The sequence below is a fragment of the Rhinolophus ferrumequinum genome, chromosome 9 (genome assembly GCF_004115265.2).
Source record: "Rhinolophus ferrumequinum isolate MPI-CBG mRhiFer1 chromosome 9, mRhiFer1_v1.p, whole genome shotgun sequence".
NCBI lineage: Eukaryota > Metazoa > Chordata > Mammalia > Chiroptera > Rhinolophidae > Rhinolophus > Rhinolophus ferrumequinum.
In genome coordinates, this window is record NC_046292.1 from 73,829,895 (window position 1) to 73,850,931 (window position 21,037).

The window sequence follows — 21,037 nt, forward strand, 5'->3', positions numbered from 1 at the left end:
ATCTGAATTAGTGGAAGTACTGAATTAGATTTTTTAAAGCAAAGCAATTTTATTACTTACAACCTATGGGAAGCTAACAAATTGTCAGCGGAGCCTCAGGCTCGTATTTTAATGAACACAGGAGAATCATATATAATTACCATATCAAGTACTGCTGTGGAAATGGAGACTTCTGAAGTACTTGAGGACACACGAAAACAGTTTATACTCTAAGATTTTCAAACACCTCTCCCCCCACACCACCACCACATCTAGGATAGTATCACTTAGCTATTACTTTTGAAGCATTGATGAAAGTTTAAGCAAGCAAAGATACACATTAGCCCAACATACGGGATTCACAGGTTTTATTATATTTTAATTTGTAACTAAAATTCGTTGCTATGAACAAATTTACAAAGCAAACACAAAATATTTGAAGGAAAAGACAAAAGCAGATTTATAATTGACACAGGTATTGAAACCATCTAGGTCTAGATAAATACTTTATTTGAAACCAAAGAAATTAATAAGAGAAAGAGAAAAAAACGAGAGAAATAATTCCCATCATACAATATCAGCTTAGGGAAAAGAAGAAAGCAACAGCATGACCAAATTTTTGTCAGAGGAATGAGTAATCAAAGACAAGGGCAAACGACAAAACAATGAAATATCAAAAAAACCAATAAAATCCCTCAAGCCTGATAATGTTTCATGTTGAAGGATTGTCTATTATTCATTGCAATCCCTACCTTCAAAAGTAGAATAGGAAATAGCTGCAGCTTTGAATCATTGAATGATACCATATAAACAAACCCATCGTCTCTTTCCATTTGTTTTCTCTGAACATTTTCAAATTGACAAGTGCTAAAATTCATCAAGATCATTACTCCCCACCTGGATTTGGCATCCTTAAAAGAAAAAACAAATTCCTTTTCTATCTCATGAATATTCTGCAGAGATGCAAACAAACCAGCAATAAAAAAAAAAAAAACAGGGAGCAAGCTCTTAGAAACAGCACCTCTGGCCTATGGATATGGGCCATTTAACATCATATGTAGTCTGTGAAGGCCTTTCAGTGATAAAAATGGAGTGGGCAGGGATCACAAATGTTTAAAATCCTTCCGTCCCCATATCCCTGTGGATACATCTTGGGAGCTGTGTGAAGAAAAACAGGCTCGTTCTAAGCCCTCTTGGTTCTGTGGGCTACACTCACTTTGATGTTATGGGGAGGAGCCGGACGGTCCAGGGAGCAAGTCATCCCCACAGCAAGATATGAAAAGAATGAAAGAAGTATCAAAGGGAAAAAAAGGAAGAGAACTAGCAGATTGCCTCTAATTATTTTTATCCCCTTAATTTATTTTTGTTTTTATTAAAAGAAAAATAAGGCACACAACTATTCTCAGAGAAACTGATTATTCTGCTTCACGAGGCATATATAGAAACCTTTTAAGTAACGAAAGAGGCATTATTAGTGCCTACTACATGCACAAACCTTTAGATGACAACAACCTTTAGATGATAGGTTTTCCCACCCTCAGAGGGCTTACATTCTGTTGGAGAGAAAACCCAGACATCACTCCCTCCCCTTATGGGGAGAAGAGAATTATTTAAAGTATAAACTCCCAAACGCCTTAGTCTAGCAAACAAAAGTACAGTACCCCGCCCCCCGCCTCCATCCATGGTTTTGCTTGCCATTGTTTTCAGTTACTTGCAGTCTGAAACATTAAATGGAAAACGCCAGAAATAATTCATAAATTTTTAATTGTGCACCTTTGTGAGTCATGTGATGAAATCTCACTCGTTCTTCATCGCCCCAGTCCGGGACATGGATCACCCCTTTGCCCAGCGCCCTTACGCTGTACACTCTCCTCTCTCACTAGTGACTGAGTAGCCTCCGCTATCAGATCGACTGCTGTGGTATCACAGCGCTTGTGTTTAAGTCACCCTCGTTTACTTAATAGTGGTCCCAACACGCAAGAAGAGTGATGCTGGCAATTCAGATATGCCAAAGAGAAGCTGAAAAGTGCTTCCTCTACGTGAAAAAGGGCGTACAATATTTTGAGAGAGAAAGAGACAGAGAGACAGAGAGAGGCCATGTTCACATATCTTTTATTACAAGCTATTGTTATAATTGCTCTATCTTACTAAGAGTTATTTTGTTGCTAGTCTCCTACTGTGCTTAATTGATGAACTAAACTTTATCATATGTATGTATACACACATAGAAAAAACACAGTGCATACAGAGTTTGGTACTATCTGTAGTTCCATGCATACACTAAGGGTCTTGGGACATAGCCCCCCACAAATAAGGGGGATTACCATACTGATGACAGGCATATCTCTCGCCTCCGGTCACCCATTGCCTTCACCATTCCCCAAACATTCCAGGCTCTTTTTTCCTGGTCTTTGCACATGCTCTGTCATCTTTCATCTTCCTAATCTCCCCTTTGGCCTTCCTACTCCTGGCAAAAACCCAACTCCTCTTTCAGAATGCCAGTTTAAATATCACCTCCACTGAAGAAGCCTTCTTCATATCCAGCTACTATTTATACCTCCTCTCGTTTCCTACAGTAATTGTGCTCAGAAGGCCGTAACACATGGGACAAGTGACACTGTGATTCTGTTCAAGATGAGTCTGTGAGCCCATCAGCAGAAATGAGTTTTGTTTGGTGTATTTCTAAGACAATATGTGATACGATGTGTTATGCTCAATAAATGTTTGCTGAATCCATTTAAAAACAAACCGAGAAAATGATATAATTCTTTCGCTGTCTGCGGACAAAGCCTTGCCACCTCTGGTTTACGCTCTCCCTGAAAAACCTCCATTGGTTCAATCCACTTCTCCTACCTGGCATTTCTGATCTGTGGACAAAGGCAGTGGTTCCTGGGTTGTGCATGAGAGATACTGGAGGTTAGGTCCAGGATTCGGTAGGTTTGTTTTTTTAAGAGCTCATGAGATGACATGGACGAACAGCCAGGTTTGGAAATCACGAGAACTTTCTATACTTTCCATTGTTACTAGTTCTAACAACCTAGCCCATCAGTTACTGCTTCTAGATATTCTATGCTCACTTCATGATATGTGTACTTCTAGGATGAATCTAGAGCTTCCAGACTTATCACGCTACTTTCTAAGTAAGCAATAAGAGGTATGAATTCTTCCAAGAATGCTATTCCTTCATTTCTTATATTTATTCAACAAGTACAATCACTGTGGGGACAGAGCCAGGAGTGTAGTTTCCAGGCTCTCAGCCTCACATGGAAAGGTGCTGGCTCAGGTAGTAAATGGCCATCAACTGTGATTGGATGGCCATCAGCTGTGGCTAGTTGGCCGTCAACTATAACCAGTCAGCCATTGGCCACAAATATAATTGCCGTGGCTACGCTAGCAGCGGATGGGGGCGAGCAAGAAGCTGGTGGCTGGCAAGCGCGGACTGCAGTTAGCACAGCGGAGTGCGGGTTGCGGATTGCAGAGAATTAGACGGCAGGTTGCAGATAGGGTGGCTCCCGCTTCCTGTGTCTCCAACCCAGCCTCCAGAGAGACTATAATGGTATGACTCCCCCATCTATGGCTCCATGGGTGTTCCTTTTTGGCCTCACCATGTCCTGCGTTTTTATGTGGGGAGCGGGACCAGAGACCCCGTGTGACTCCCTGCATGACAGTCACACACTGCAAAATGACTTTTTGGTAAATGACAGGCCGCATTTACAACAGTTGTCCTATAAGATTATAAGGGAGCTGAAAAATTCCTATCACCCAGTGATGTCAAAGCCATGGTAACATCTTAAATGAAGGCATTACTCACATGTTGGTGATGATGGAGATGTAAACAAACCTACCGTGCTGCCAGTCGTATAAAAGTATAGCACATACAATTATGCACAGTACATAATACTTAATAAATGTTACTGGCTTATGTATCTAATATACTATATTTTTATTGTTAATTTAGTGTACTCTTTCTACTTGTAAAAAAAAGTGTGTTATGAGACACCATGCCACGTGTTAGTGTTTGCATCATTTCTTGTCTTGGTTGCATTTCTCTTGTGCTTGAGTTAGTCTTGTGTTTTATCATGGCCCCTAAGCAGTCACACAACAATGAAATTGCCTAAACAACACATTTCTCAGAACGTATCCCCATCATGATTTGACACAGGACTATATCTACTTATATTCTTCCAAGGGCTAAGTGGCACTTGTTTCATTTAAAAGACTGTCCACTAACAACTTGATCTTGAACTCTTTTCTAAAACAAAGATTTTTAAAGCAAAGAGCAATTACGTATGATTCCAATTCAGGACAAGGTGGGCGGCAACTTATATTTTTAGCTCTTACGTGGGTGCTCATGGCCCTATGTAGCCCCTGAGTGGAGATTATATACTAAATATGGAACAAGGTTCATCTATACAGTATAATTGTGGATTTCTAAGTTTTGGTCACCAAGCCACAAAAAATGAGCAAGCTATTCAGAGAAATGGATTAGTTTAGTAAATATTCTACACTCTCCCCAAAATCACAGTTTTCATTAAATTAGGTTGCCACTGAGACTATGTTGGACTCTTATGTCTACAAATTTATATATTTGATACTTTCTGCAATGCATAGTTAACTATTGTTTGGGATTTTTTGGTTCCCCTCTTTTCCCCAGAAAGGGTGACTGGATCATCTTTTACTGAACTATTGTTATGATTTTCCAAGTACACAAGCCCTTGGGTGTAACCTGATTGTGTACCTGGAATCTCAATTAGTTTCAAGCAATATAAATAGAAAAAAATGTCCTTTAGTAATGGATATGAAATACAGTGGCAGAGGGACAGTGTTAGAGAGTGAAAATAACAGCTCTAACGATGAAAATAAGAAGTCAAAACACCGGACACAATCTCTCTCGTTGGGTCTGTGTGGAGGAAAGTGTGCTCTGTAAACTCCAGACATATCTAATGCTGAGCACTTGTTCAGAAGCTCTAGTGCAACATCCGGCTTTTGTTCACGTCCACAAGCGTCTTTTAGAAAGAAAAGAACCCAAAGCACATACAGAGGAAGCTGCTAAAACACTGACTTCTAATTAGATCGCTAACATCACTGGAGGAAAAGGAAAACGGATCTGTCTACTGTTTCCTTAAAATCCGCTACTGCTTTATCTGAAACCTATAAACAAACATCCTAATACTGCACTGTACTTGAGTTCAAAAGTTCAGCAGAATCTGGAGAAATGGTAGCACTACCCCAGAGGAGAGGGCAGTCTGGGGGCTGCGGATGGGAGAAAGGTTATTGGATCTTGCTCCTCCCACTCAGACCATCTGCAAAAGCTTAGGCCTCTGCAACCATGCTGACCTTCAGGCCCAGAGTCATTACTCAAACTGCACCTGCCCAGGATTAAGTTTCCTGGCAGTGAATGATTTTCTTTCCTTTAGTCTGCAAACAGCTGTCACGTGATCAAGTGGCAATGGAGCAAAGGGAGTAGAAGGAACAGGCCCCTTGCAAAAGGGCTGAGCAGGACACCAACTTGGGTGATTCATCTCCTTTAAAAATCTATTCCTGAAAGACTTTTGCATGTTTATAACACTTCTTGTTCCAGCTCACAGATAATTAAAGCCTGTCAGAGACAGAGCTCTAACCTGGAAAATAGACTATCTCTATGACTCATTAGAGCACTTAAGAATGAATGGGATTCATTGTCTTGCTCTTTTCCCTCTGACCCCAGAGGCTGCTAAATCTATGGTTTCTAACCTTGCTGAAAACAAGGGAAACTTTGAAAAGTAATGTGGTGACTCCCTGTAATAAGAGATACAGTTGCAAGGCAAAAATCAGTTACACCTGCTTGCTAGGCATTTTGCTAATTCAAGTAATATGTCCACAGCATGCGTAAAATAACCTTGGACAGCCATTTCATCAGTGATGGAGTAACCTCTTAGATGCACTTTCACTGTAAGAAACAGCTTCAGGGAGAGAAGTGAGGGGGTGAGTTTATGGAACATTCCTACATGATAGGAGATGCTTCTACTCAATAGTATGTTAACAAACAAAGGAGCACATTTTGAAAGGGTTATTCACAAGGAAAGTTAAATATTACAAGAAAGGGTGAGCGTATTCTAGCCAATCTTTCTCGTGATAAAGAATCGCGGCTTTCCCTAAAAGGAGAGTTCTATATTTCACTTAAAGAAAACACATAGAGCTATATTTACATATAATGCTTCCCAGTGGTTACTTGAAACTCAGTACCTCTGCTTCAATCAGAGTTAACCAATAGGAATGGGGGAGTGTCAAGCCTTCCCAGACTCCGGGGGTCACAAATCAATGCAGGGGTCAGAGTTGCTGGGCAGTGGCTTTCCTTCTGAGAATTTCAAATCCTATGTTGCAAGCATGCTATTGGATTTTTCACACACACACACATACACACACACACACACACACACACACACACACACGGCCTGGCCATGCCACAAGTGTGATCCTCCTGCTGCAATACAATGAATACTCATCTAATCTCAAGATTAAACGAAAAGCAGGCCAGTTTAGATTCGACTAAAGAGTTATCAGAGGTAAAGAAATAAAATTAGGATTTAAGAAAATAAAGAAAGCACTTTTCATTACCCATCCACATCCCTCCCATACCCAAAAGCATACCAGGACATTTAAAGGCTGACAGATAGAAATGCCCATGGACTCTATACTAGCACTTAATGTGGGTAAATGTCAACCGTTGGTGTCCAGGTGTTGAAAAGTGTCTGCCTTACTTTTAAGCAGTAAGACAACACAGGCTGAATACTTGTGGTTTGTTATTGCAGCACCCAAGTGAAGGCCAAAATGACTCTGAACACCTGAGAAATACAGTAATTTTTTCAAAATGCTCTGACTGACGTGTCTCATTTTTATTACAAAATAGATTTTATACATTTCAGCTTTATAAAAAAGAGAAAGAAAGAAAAGAGGCAGATCAGTTTATTTTCTGAGCACAGTATTAATGACAAGATGACATCACCAACAGCCAATCAGAAAGCTCTCTGGTGTCTGGTGTTCTAACACCATTTCATATTTATGGATAAGCACCAGAAGGGTGTCAACCCTAAGCTGCATTTCCCTCCCTACTCACTTCTAAATAAAGTGCCTGCTTTCATTCAGCAGCCAAACTGGAGGGGGAAAAAAACTTCACGGGCTCTTTTCCTCCTCATCCTAGCCTGTTTTCTGACAATCCTGAAACAATACGTGGAAGGCGGGGTAGAGTGGCTGGAACCTTGTGTCACTGCTTGCTGCAAAGCTGCTGAATGCTCTCTGCAGCTTCAAACAGTCTTTCACTGACAAACCAAAGCCAGGGCTTCATCTGCAAAACCCCTAAGAGGAGAATGAGAGACTAGTGCAAAAGGTAGGATCTAGGCTCACTGCTCAAGAATTAAATGTAATCGTTTTTCCCCTACTGTTTTTTAAAAACTACTATCTACCCCCACTACTACCTCCCTCTCTAAAGCAATTTTGAAGAAAGAAGTGAGAAGAGTTAACGTTGAAATGGTTAATCTTAGACCAGTGCAGACAAAATAGTTCAGGAGTTCAGCTTTCCACACCACCAGACTGATGGAGGCCAAGTGTCACGGGTGGACCCCAGGTACAGGGCAATAGGACAAAACCTGCACATTTGTGATGGTGACACTGTTCTCAAGGCTGGTGCTAATTGCTGAGCTCCTGGGAGATGCGGTGGCCAGAGCATTTGTCTTCAGTCTAAAATCAACAATCTGCATGAACATAAATTGATAATGCAATCCAAATTCTAAGCAGCAAAGTTTGTGGCATCCATGAAAAATCCCTGCCCTAGAAAACTGCAACATACATCATGCTCTCACACTTCTCCCAAAACCTCATCTAGAGATGAATATAGCCCTTTTCCTCTTCCACACCCCGAACCATCTGATGTTGTATCAGAATTGCTGGATCTAGCCCAAAAGCAGAATTATAACATGTAATAAAGATGCTTGGCCATGCAGCAAAGATGACAGAATTTGGCATGCTGGCCAGGAGCCAGAGTGACAGATCTTAAGCTGATGTTCCTTTTCTACAGATTTAACAATGTACAAGGAGAAAAAAAAATTAATAATTGCTCAGAGCAAATTCAATGTCTACAAGCTTCTATAGGTTTGGCTTTGACAAGCCCCACCCCCATCCGACCCCACCCTATGCTTTCCTGGATGCCAAAAATATGCAAATCAAGTGACTGTAGCCCGTCACTTTTCATAGTCAACTTGATTCAAAGGGAGAAGCAGAAGAGGAATTAAGGTCCTCACTGTTTGGGAACTATGTAATCAGAATCATTAATTTCTCTTACATGCACTGATCTAAGCCAAAGCATAAAGACAGGCCCTACCACATCTCAAAGCTTATATATTTTATAAACAACTCACATATACTGTTCTACTTGCAGAGTCCCCATACAAATTAGAAGGATCACAATATAAGAAACAGTGGTGTGCAAAGCAAAGAAGAAAGGATCTGACCCAGGACCTCTAAATGCTTAGGTCATCTGGGGCTTAACATAAGGAGGGAAAGATGGGAAAAAAACTTTTAGATTCCTTATGAAAAAAACAAAAAATGCCAGGGTGGGAGAAAAAGTTCCTTTTGTCCCATATGCTAAGCAATGGGTGCTGTCATTTTTAAAGTTATAAAAAAATTCACAAAGACAAAATCAAAAGCAAGACACAAAAATCTAAGTACTCAACAGAAAAGGAACAAATTAAAAGGCAGCACACTGGTATCATAAATCCAAAAATAAATACTTAAGTAAATGTTTCTGAAGGGTATTCCTCCCAATAACCTTTTCTAAGGCAAATGGAATCCTTTCCAAAACCCACCTATTAATAATGCTCTGCTATTACTCTCTAATCTTGGTGCTCCATGCTAGTTGGCAGAGGGGAAAACTAATTTGGATCATCCAAAAATCATTCACATTTGGTTGTAGTTGTATTATATGAGGGTAGTAAGTTGGCAACAAATGTCCCTCCCTAATTAACTTTAGAATAATTTTAAATTTTATATTCCCTCAGCACAAGCCAACTAACAACTGCAGACAGTGGCCAGCTGGCAAAAGGAAAAAGCCAATTGTTGATTTTTTAATTGTCATAGATAAGTTATCCACATGTAGCTAATCATGGTGACAGAATCAGCCTCGGCTCAGGGTGCAAGTGCTGGGAAGCATCCAGAAGCCCAGCTTTGCCTATGACATCATATGTGTAAAAGCAAAGGCGTGACCAGATGAGGCCAGGTGTGAGAGGCACTAAGACCCATCAAAAATATGTATTTCATTCATTATAATCACGCCCTTTTACTCTGTTCTGTGCTCATAACCCTGATCCTTCCCCCAGTTCTTCAAAGGTGAGGCTGTTGCTTGTATTTCTTAGGGATTGCTAATTCAAATCCAACATACATATTCACAACACATACACTCATTAAAGTCAGAAATGGCAGGTTGAATTGAACCTCAATTCTGACTCCAGAAACGACACATTTAGACTACATCAGATGTCATAAGAATATTTGGAGAATAACTGCTCCATAATTTGATCCAGTAGACGAAGGTAAACCCAGGCCAGGATTCTTATATTTCTAAAACAACAAAAAAGGACAAAAAGCCTTCATGTCTGTTTATGTATCACAGTATCTGCTTCCTCTGCCATCTTTATTATGAATCTTTCTTCAATATTATCAAGCATTTGGTACGTAAGTTATCTTACAAGATATCTTCTTCATCTCACTCTAGCTTGTCTTTTCATTCAAATCCATCCAAGTTTATGTTTCTTTTATTTTTATGTAATCCCTTTGTGGAATGCAAAAGCACTGTGTCTGTTTTTGAGATTCATGAGAGAAAGTGTAGGAAAGGAACGTATGTATGTGGAAGGAGTATTCCCAAAAATCTGAGAACTATATCATAAAAAACAACGTTCTTTCTTTCCCTGCCCCTCCTCCACCCCAAGTAAAATTTCCTATAGCCCCTACCAATAGGAAAAATATACTGCGTGGGACAAATCAATGGTCAAATCAAATATGAGTATTATTTCCATTGTTCATTGGAAGTGTACAACAGAAATGAAGATAGGCTTGAGATTTTGGGAAAGAAAAATTTTAAATCTCATTTAAAAGACTCATTTTGAAATGCCTTGGGAATTTGGGGGAGTAGGAATAGGGGAGACACATATTTAAGTTACTACGAATCACTCCTCCTATACACAACACATGATCATAACCCCTGTTGATCAGTTTTACATATAAGAAGACAAACTGAAAGGCAATTTTATAACTATTATAGTAAAAGTCAAGTTCATGGAATAGAAAGACGATATGGATAGCAACACCATTAAAGCATCGCCTTCTCTTTCTAAGAAGATTCTTCCAGTTTGACAAAAGACAATTGAACTGTTCCTCAGACAAACAATGGAAACTTGATCCATTTGCAAAGCTAGTAGAGTAGACATATGCGGACCTTACCATTTATCCAACATCCTGTCCCCCCAAACAGGAAGTGAATCACAGAGCTGAGGAACTACTCCATCATTTTCAAAGGAAAAAGACAGAACTCCGGGGTTAACTTTCTTTCTGAAACAATTCGTTCCAAGATAGTCAAATTGTTCACTCTGTTTATAATGACCTAAGTTGGTTCTTATAAACATTTCATCTGAATGGTTTGCATCTCACTTCACATGATTTGATTTCTATATAAAACTAAGGGCTCATACTGGCAGCAGCAAATTCACAGTCATATTCCCTCTTACATCCCCAGGTATTAATAATAGGTTTAACTATATTGACACCATCAATATAGTTAAAATGAAAGGAGGACAGATTTGTATCAGCATTATGGGTCATGTTATCTCCACACAGAAGATAGAAAATGAGTATGGAAAGGACCAGGTATGGGGAAGGTGAGGTTAATAAGCTCATTTCTTAACATGCACACAGGGGGACCTAAAGCAGAACTCGTGCTTTCCCTATTTATCGGGTTGTTTGGTTCTTTCTTACCTTTCATCTAATTATACTTAAGGCACTGGATTTGGAGAGAAAACTAGGATATGAATTTCCAAGATACTTATTTATGCAGGCATATAATTCTAACTGACAACCATCACACTTTAGGAATCTAAGAGGCCTACACCTAGCGTTCATAGTACGTCACCGTTCAGTGCAAAACAAGATGTCTATGCTTGAAACTTATCTTCTAAATTACTGAGCGGGGAACAATAACCACGGGTCACACTCAGAGGCCTGGCTAATTCTTGCTTGCAAATCATCACATTATTATATGAACCGCCAGATATCTGCACAAATAATTCCTCAGACCATTTGCCATTTCTAATAATCTAAAAATCCAGACACATCCTCCTAGATATATGAATTTTTCATTACATTAACAATACTTCGTTATCCCTGAAGTATTTGTGACACTTTGCTTAAAATTGGGATCACATTTTGAGTAGTAGAAAACACTCACACACTGGAAAGAGATTTAGTACCAATTAACGACAGAACCACCCCCATAAGGCTGTGCAAGCTCTGCCCTATGTGATCCTGTCTTACCAGGTGGGTGAGGGGACACACAGCCGAGCCCACCTGCTCACCAACCACATGCCCTGGAGTCAGAAGGAACATCTTGTTCTAATTCATTCAAGTTTTTCCAACTCTGTAACCTAAATAGCATAACTGGTATGTTATTTAATTACAGAAATACCTGGAGTCAGATTACAAAATGTATACTGTTAAAAAGAAATAAAAAAGACAACGGGCCCCAAAATGGAGTAACTTATGCTAAGCCCCATGTCACCAAAACGAGACTTAATTTATAGGTTCCTCTCTCCCAGGATAAGAATCTTAAACCAGTCAATCAGGAATCACCTGATCAGCACTAGTGAGATTAGATACTCTGCCTGATAGATCCCTCCCCTATAGGAAAGTAACTTTGCAATAACCCCCTTTTTTGCCCAGTATAACTCCTTGTTCCTGAACCCTTCCACCTACAAATGTCTTTCATTTTGTACAGCTCCTATCTGTTAGATTGGACGCTGTCCAATGCAAATCAATTTTTGCTCAAATAAACTTGTTAAAATTTTAATATGCCTTACTGTGTCTTTTAACAATACATACATTATATATGTGTGTATATGTATACATATACATATCATTTTAGTATCAATAAATTTGATTCTATCCACTCAAATTTCATAATGAATATATGTGAAAACATTGAGCTTATCACCTACTACAGTACTCAGTAGACTCTCTACAAATAGTTCCCGAATATAAATTATTTGGAGTAAGAAAGTAGGAAGAGAAGATATACCGAGAAGAGATGAAGAAAATAAGGAAATGAGTCAAAACAAGGTAAAGAAGAAAAATGGAATGAATGTCTATCAACAAGTAGAGAGAGAACAAGACTGGTGGGACTTAACCCACAGACAAAGTTATCTTTAGTTTTCCTTCCACTGACCTATAGGCTACGAAATTCAGGCGATTCAAGCATGGAGTGTTAGAGAGGCCAGAGTCATGGGTTCATCCCCATGGGAATCACACTGTTTCTGTTCCAGGGCCATAGACTTGTGCTTAACACAAATTAACATCTTGCATATGCTTCCAACTAGTCACATGGGAGGCCAGAGCATGGGGGGGGGGGGGGGTATAGCCACCCAACTCCATCATCATTACCGTTAAAAAACAAACAAACAAACAAAAATCTCCAGGCATCTGCTCTCCCTAAGAAGTCTTTCAGGATCAAGCTTACCTGGAAATGAAAGCAAACTATTGAATCAAGATAGTCCCAACTCAACAGCAGACCCAAGTTGCACGGCATTCTCATCAATATGTGTGCTATGGCCCTTATTCCTAGGTTGGAGGAAAAAGGGCTTGCCTGAGGTCCTGAACATGTGTGTACTGCTATTGAATTTATCATCATGAGCCTGATGCATTTTTGTTTCCCCAGAAGACAGTAGGATAAACAGGCCTTGAAAATGGTCCTAAAATTGAGAGCAAATTTAGTTTCAATTATTCAAACAGACACCTCTCAAAATTAAATATCACTCACGTTCATAGTCTTTTTCCCAAACTCCTGTAGTGATTGGTTTATATTACAGACTAATGTCCCTGCAGTATGAAATAAACCAAGCCGTTTGGGTACCGTAACACCAACAATCACCAGCTTTGCTTCCTCATAAGTGGCTTTATAGAGAAACTACATTTTTTTTTTTTTTAAAATGAAAAAGTTTGCTTCAGGCTCAACTCTTGAATACCCAACTTCAGTTTGTGGTGAAACTTCACAGTCTCATTCTAAACCCTCGAATGTTGGGAATTATGATGATGGAATTGCTGACACAACATGAGCCACAGCTGGCACTACAAAAATGTCTTAAGTATTTTGACTCTTCCCCTATGAAGTCAGTCCCCAGAGCCAAGGACTTTGTGACTTGAAACTGTAAAGTGAAACTCACCAGCAGTGAAAGCTGTCGTAAGAGCTGGGGACCTTAGACTTCTAACTAAAGGCATTTAGTGTTGACTAAGAAAGATATTTGTTGAAGTATTTGCCCAGTTCGTTACTGAACTATCAGAGGAAGGAGAGAAGTAGACAGAGTTCAGAAAAGGAATAACTTGACACTGCCAAGTCTCCTAATGGTAGAGAGAAAGGAGGACCAAACAGAAAGCTGATTTTTGATATGCAGAGGTCAACAACGGCTAAACCAAGACATCAGTCTCTTTAATTTTACATCTGATCTGTAAGTTCAAATGTGAATGAGTGACAAGGAAGGAATTCCCTGGGAAATGACTATTAGAAAAATCTAGAATCTCCTTACTGAAGATACCTCCACCCAAATTATGATAATTTCAAAGGCTAGAGCATATATATTGTTAAAGAGGAAAGAAAATGCAAAGGCAAGAAAAAAAAATCAACTAGCTTTGGGTCCTTCATGATCAATAGATCTCACGGATGTAATTTCTATAAACTGCACTGATTTTGTAGACCGGCAGCTGTTTTTAGTAACCGTTTTCCTTACCATGTCATAAACCATGAATGGCATTAGTCTCTTTCAGGCACAGCCTTGGTTGCAAGGCTGGACTACACAGCAAGGCTGGACTACATAGCTAAGAGGCGTGCTGCATATCAGAGGGTTTATGGGTTTCCCACGCTACACCCCAATTAAGCTTATTCAGCAAAGTTTTAACTATAGCGCCTTAATCTCACTTTTCAAGTCATTCTGGCTTCAATAATCAAAACCACCATGCCTAAAAGGAGTCTTATATTTTTAGGAGTAAGATTTGTTTAGAAACAAGGAAAAAAACAAGCCCACGTATATACACTTTAATGGAAGTTCCACATATTCCCTGGGGGACAATCTCTACCAACAGTCAGCTCCAAATACCACCTGCATTTGAATGATTCCCTCATTCTAATCTCTAGGAGACTGCTCTCCCAAACAGAGTCACATCTGTATCTTCTCATATCCCTACTTACAGGTACCACAGGAAACTAAGCATCAGCATGCCCAAACCAGAACTCACAACCTAGCAACCCACCATCCTGAATTCCTCAGCTTGATCAATGATCCCACCACATACCCAGCCAGAAACCATCACTAATCAGTTTATCCCCCTTTTATTATTTTAGTTCCCATAAGCAATCACTACATTGTATCATTTTACTTTTTAATAACTCCTCTCTTCCATGTCCACAAATGCTTTGTTCCATCAACATTTTTCATCTACAACATTACAGCACAAACCTCACTGGTTCACAGCCAATACGCAGTCCCAAGCTCCTTCAACCACCTCCTCAAGTCCCATCAGAATATTATTTTTAACCCAAAAATCTGCTTCTGTCCCTCAATTTCTCTAAATTGTTAAGTGACTACCCCTGTCTACAGGAGTGTGTTCTCAAGTGTTAGTGGGATAAGAATCGTGTCTATATGGGGAGGGGAGACTTATTATAGTACATCTTATAGAGTCTTCCACGGGCATTTAGTAGTTCTAGAGTGGGACACAGGAACTTGCACTGTCTATGCCCTCCAGGTGATTCTGCTGACCTAGTTTCAGAATCATGCTTTAAGGAGCAATAGACTACAAGATACACAGCTCTTTTCAATGGTATACCGTGTTTTCCTGAAAATAAGATGGGGTCTTATATTAATTTTTGCTCCAAAAGATGTATTAGGGCATATTTTCAGGGGATGTCTTATTTTTTCATCTACAACAATCTACATTTATTCAAATAGTCATGTCATCTTCTTCTGGAACATCGTCATAACGAAATGCGTCCATCTGGCTGACAATCTTAACTGGGGCTTTTTTGGGGGGGTAGGTCTTATTTTTGGGGAAATACAGTACATGGTGCTTCAAGTTCTAGCCAGAGCTTGGTAGGCTTGAAAATCCTAATTCCCCCTCTATATAACATACTTTCCTATCCTGAAATAAAAAGCGTAAGTAGTATAACCTACCTCCATAATCATTTCCCAAAGCAAATCACTATAGTGTCCTAAGTATAAAAAGATGGAAGAAAAAAAAAAGAGGAAGATACTTTAAAATCATTTTATTTAATTTAAATATTTGTGTAAAACCATACTAGAGGATATAATGAAGTAGACAAATGATTACACCCATATACAGAATCACCATGAACACAACAGCTACAAACACTGATCAGCAGTGTTTTGACTGGTAATTCATTCAGATCCCACAAGTGGGTTTGGCCACTGCTGACATGATCTTCCTAAATTGTGAACAATGTTTAATAAAGGTCCACATAAAACAATGTACAATCAATCTTCCTCCCATTTACAAATTAGTTTTATTCCTGGAAAATCTGTGTGTATATATTAAAACCTAACCACAAATACTTTGTGCCTATGTGTAAAGTAAAGTTAGGTTCCAGCTCAAATACTTGAAAGACGTTTTGTTTTTAACATTACATGAAGGTCTGTGGAGACATTTGAGGATCTTGTTACGCACAAAACAACTCTTCATGTGCAGGGCTCACCTGTGTGCACTGCAAGATACCAGCATCCTGGGCTCGCTCACTAACACTAAGTGCCAGCACTGTTCTCCAAGTATGGCCAAAAAAATGATCACATGAATTTCCAAAACACCCCCAGAGCAAAAGCCTCATCTCCCATCTAGCGTCCACCCCAATCACTCCACAGAAACAACTCAAATTAAAACAACAGTGATATTCATCTCTCTCAATTCGGTAAACATTTGGCTTTCCCCCCCTTCTTCTGGCTGCAGTTGGTCTCACCTCCTTAATATTCTCTTCCCTTGACTTTTATAGTAACGTACTCTCCCGATTTTCGTACCACGTCTTCCATTCCTTATTCTTAGTATCCTTTATGAGCTCGTCCCCTCTACCTGGTCACGACATGTTGTCGTTGGGTAACCCTGGCCCATAGGACGACCTCCTTTCCCTCTGCTCTTTCATGAGTCAATCTCATCCACAGTATCACTTACCATCTACATACTTTTACCTCAGGTTTGTATTCCCCACCCAGAGGCTTGCTCTGTGCTCTAAAGCCGTCACGCCAACCACCCACTTAACACCTCCCTTAGATGTGTCAAAGAAGCTTAGCCGAATTGTTGCATCATCTGCCACCTACCCTTACTCCTGCTCAAAGCGTGGTCCTCCTCCTTGCTCAGTAAATGGACCACCATCAATCTAGTTGTACATGTCAGATATCTTGAGACCTTCTCCCACATCCAATCCATCACAAAACTCTATTACATACCTGCCTTGATCACCAGTTTTACTCCTGGTACATACCATGTATCCCCAACAATAAGACTTAGCCGGACAAGCAGCTGTAATGCATCTTTTAGAGCAAAAATTAATATAAGACCCGGTATTATATTATATTACATTATATTATATTATATTATATTATATTATATTATATTATATTATATTATAAGACCCAGTCTTATATTATAGTAAAATAAGACCAGGGCTTATATTAATTTTTGCTGCAAAAGACGCATTAGAGCTCATTGTCCAGCTAGGTCTTATTTTTGGGGAAACTCGGTAGCACAGAATGCATTTGGAACAAAGATGGTACGTAATAAATAAGTATTAAAAGAACAAGTAAATGACTTACAGAAATAGTGAACTACCTGTGAACATATCCCTTCATTCACCATAGCACTGTCCACAATATTCCTTGTACATGAAGATCCCACTTTCACTCCAAAACCTTGCAATTCTCAAAATGGCACTTCCTCAGTACAGTTTCCCTTGGCCTCCCCGGGACACACACTGGGCTATCAGCATGTTTTTCCGCAGCTATCATGGCACTGTATGCATCGCACCATGGTAACGACATCCCTGCCTTGCAATGACAGCATGATGACATTCTTCCTTCCTTTGGATCTTAACACATGACAAATAGTAGGTAGGCTCAAATATTTTGAATGATTTACTTACTATTTTAAATCTTGTCTCCACCTGGCTTACCCTACCCTCCCTCTTCTACCCTGGCAGGGGAGGGGGGCAAAACACCGTTAAGAGAAAGAGGAATGGCCAATCTTGGCGTGTTCTCATAGATTGGTGGACCCAGACACCACGGTTTTTCCCATTATTCTATTAGTAATGACGGCTTTGTTCCTTCCATTCCCCACATGTGGTGATGGCCATGTGTGGGACCCAAGGGAGAGGTGCACATGTACACAAGTCTGCTGTTTCTTCTGAGATGGTCGCCAAACCTTTCAGGTAAGAATCAACACTGCAGAGGTGCATTTTCCTGAGTGTGGGAAAAGTTGTTAGCAAGAGACTACATACACAAAGCTCTTCAACCACTAGGCTGGAAGAGAATCAAAACAAGCCAAAGCTTAATTAGAGTTGATTTCCCGGCTGGGATCCATGCTAGGAATTGAACTCCAAAAGCCATCGCTGAGGAGGCAATTCCATCTCAAGTAGGACAGGCCTCTGAGACCACAAAAAGGCAATGCAGGGGATTTTTTTAATTTTTCATGTAATCCAGGAGAAAGAGAGAGAAAGAAAGAGAGAAAGAGAGAGAGAGAGAGCGCCTAAACTACAGGCACTCTTTAAACCCCATGATTGCAGCTCTTCGTTCCCTAACTCCTCTCCCCTTCCATAAATTAAATTAATGAGGAGTTTTCTAAAAGAGTACATTCTCTTAAAGGCTCTGTTATTCTGAAGTTAATGGCTCTGACATGTAGCCAGGCCAAACAGTCACAGGCAGCAATAACTCTTGCAACAGCTCCAAAACTTAGCCTCAAATGTCACCGAGTCCTACGCTGATCTTTTTTCCCCTTTGATTATCGCTGGTTGCCTTCCTTCCTCCCCTAACATTTTATAGCAAACTCAAATGCATCAAAGAAACCAGTGAAGGATGTGAAGATTGAGAAACACATTCAATCTTAATGTTATGATCTTGTCTTTTCCTTCCCACAACTTGTCTCTTAAGAGAAAAGGACAAATGTAAATTTGATGCCACACAGAACAAAACAACAAAATACATTCAAGGGAACAAGGGGGATGAGCATTTCTAAATGCCAGCATGCTAGTCTAACACTTAGCACACACTTACTGTAAGAACTGTGTCATATTTGTGATGAAGTAATATTTTTTTACATGAGAAATGAGTGGACACATACATAATGAAGCAATCATCTGCAGAAGCAATTGCTTCAAATCATCCTCCTAAATTAACACCCAGTGAGGTGATGATCAAGAAATATAAAAATGCAAACAGAATTGCAGGAGAACCTGATTTCAATATATCTAATGGGTATAAGATCAGAATAAATAGTGATATTTATACAAGTTCTTAAACCTCAAATGCAAAAAAAATGATTAGACACAGGTTTATAAATCGGCTCATCTATACTGAAAATAAAATGTAAAATATCATATCCTGGATAAGACGAGTCCAAATTCCTGTATCCATAATTTGATCTAAAAATCTGGGCACATATGTCAAAATTGTGTATGTTCCAAAAAATTTGGAGGAAAAAGAAATAAGGAAAAGGAAAAAGAGAGAAACATAAAAGAAAAAGAAAGTTGTGTTCGCTTTCTGTAACTGACTGTGGCTTATCTGAACCAGCAGTAATTTTCAAACAGTTTGTCAGTGTACTCCATAAAACAGTGAGTCTTTCACCTAATGGATACAGGTTCCAAAATAGTGATACGAAGGGTAAATGGAGCCTCTAACATAAGAGGCAGATACCTAGAGGAGAGAACTTTTCTTAGCAAGTACGTGTTTGTGAGATAAATGATTAGACCTTGAAAAAGCAGCATGCATGCTAGTCTGCTTAATGTGAGTTGCCTTTCTCTCTGCATAATTATAAAATCCTAGTTAAACTATTTAAAAATTTCCAAAGCATTTCCATATGCATTTATCTCATTGGATACCACAGCAATCCATCAAGTAACAACACCCATTTTACAGATGAGAAAGTTGATGTTCAGGAAAATGAAGGGACTTGCCCAAAGTGACACAAGTGACCAAAGAGCTACAATACGTATCTTCTAATTCCTGAGGAATAGGTCACATTTTTATATTAACTTCAAATTTACAATAATAATGAGAATAAAAGGAAGTTGTAGGAAAATGAACACCTAGTGAATTTCCAACTATTCCCTGAGCCAGGACTATAACAGGAAAAGTTATAATCCAGATAAGTAGGTGGTAAGTTTGAATCAAGATTGATATAAATTTATTTTCACTTAATTATCTTTCGAGTCTATTTCCATACCCTACTCTATTTCCTAACATCACAAATATTTGTCTAGGCCACGGTAGAGAGTTTATTCAGACCCTGAATTTGCAATGTTTTGGGCTGTTATTTCAACTGAAAACATACTTACCAGAGTACAGAAGGTTCCTTACCAATCCATCTTACCCATGAGATGAAAATACCCAGCACTCAATGAAAAGAACGGTCTGGTAATGTTTAATATGAACACAGACATTTCTCTTCTAGTGTAATTCACTGTGCACACATCATTAAGGATCAAAGCACAAGGCAAACCAAAGAATGGAAGAAGGAATTTGAAAAACATCAAAGTTAATTATAGCTGGTTGTCCCAATAGCTGTTACTCGTACAATTAAGATGTTGCTTCGGTTAATCTTAAGTGAAGCTGTGCCTCTCAAAAAGTCCAAGTAATCAAAGCAAAAGTCAAAACATCTAAAGCTGAGGCAGATTCGTATGTGTGTAAGTGCTCTGCATGTGCTAGGGCCTTCACAGTTCCTATCGATGTGCAGCTGTCTATTCACTCTTCACTGCCCTGCACCCAGGCAGATCCTCAATAAACAGGTGTTCCATGAAACCTGCATAACCTGCTTCTTCTGTAATTTTTTAAAAACCTACAGAGCAAGGAGATGAAAAACAAACAAAACCATGAGCCTGCTCTATTGAAATGTCTGAGGTTACAGGTGCCTGTTTGGTTCTTGGTTTCCTGGGAAGAACTAGATGCTCAACAGACCTTGATTCTGCTTATTCTTACACTGTCCCGGGCACACCAGGTATAAGTTCTGTCGCTTAGTAACTGTGGTCTCTGCCTCATTATCACCACCTCACACTCTGAGGGCAAGAATATTCATGGATTCATGTGTTTAATGGGATCATCTATGGTTTAAAGAACTCCTAGAGAGCAAGGAGGAAAATCTGGCTCTCTCACACAACTGCAATTACTATTAAAAGGGAAAAGTTCATTTCAGGGTTGTCTCCAATAAAAACTGGTACAAAGAAAAGCACATGAGAAGGCCACTGGCAGCAATGGTGCTTTATCATCTTGAGAATAATTCCTTTTCCTCCATTAAAACATCTAATTTTTCATGGGGGGTCAGGGAAGAACCTCATTTGGCCAAGTACTTATTGTGCACCAGAAACTTGATGGAAGCTTTATAAATATTGTCCAATTTAATCCTTCCCACAAGCCTACAGAATAGGGAGAGAATCTAAATTTTGAGCTGGACACTCAGTGAGGTGCATTCCAAATGCAGCTGCAAGAATTTAAGTTGGCATCGGTTCTCCAGAAAGTCTGTGGATCTCTCCTAACGTTGTGACTACCCCAAATCCTCATGTCAC

At 39.5% G+C, this 21,037-nt stretch overlaps 1 long non-coding RNA gene across 4 annotated transcripts in view; it reads right to left on the reverse strand.

Annotated features, from left to right (window-relative positions):
• LOC117027768 (uncharacterized) overlaps positions 1-21,037 on the reverse strand; it is a 383,724-nt gene that overhangs the window by 242,098 nt on the left and 120,589 nt on the right. The window lies entirely within an intron of this gene.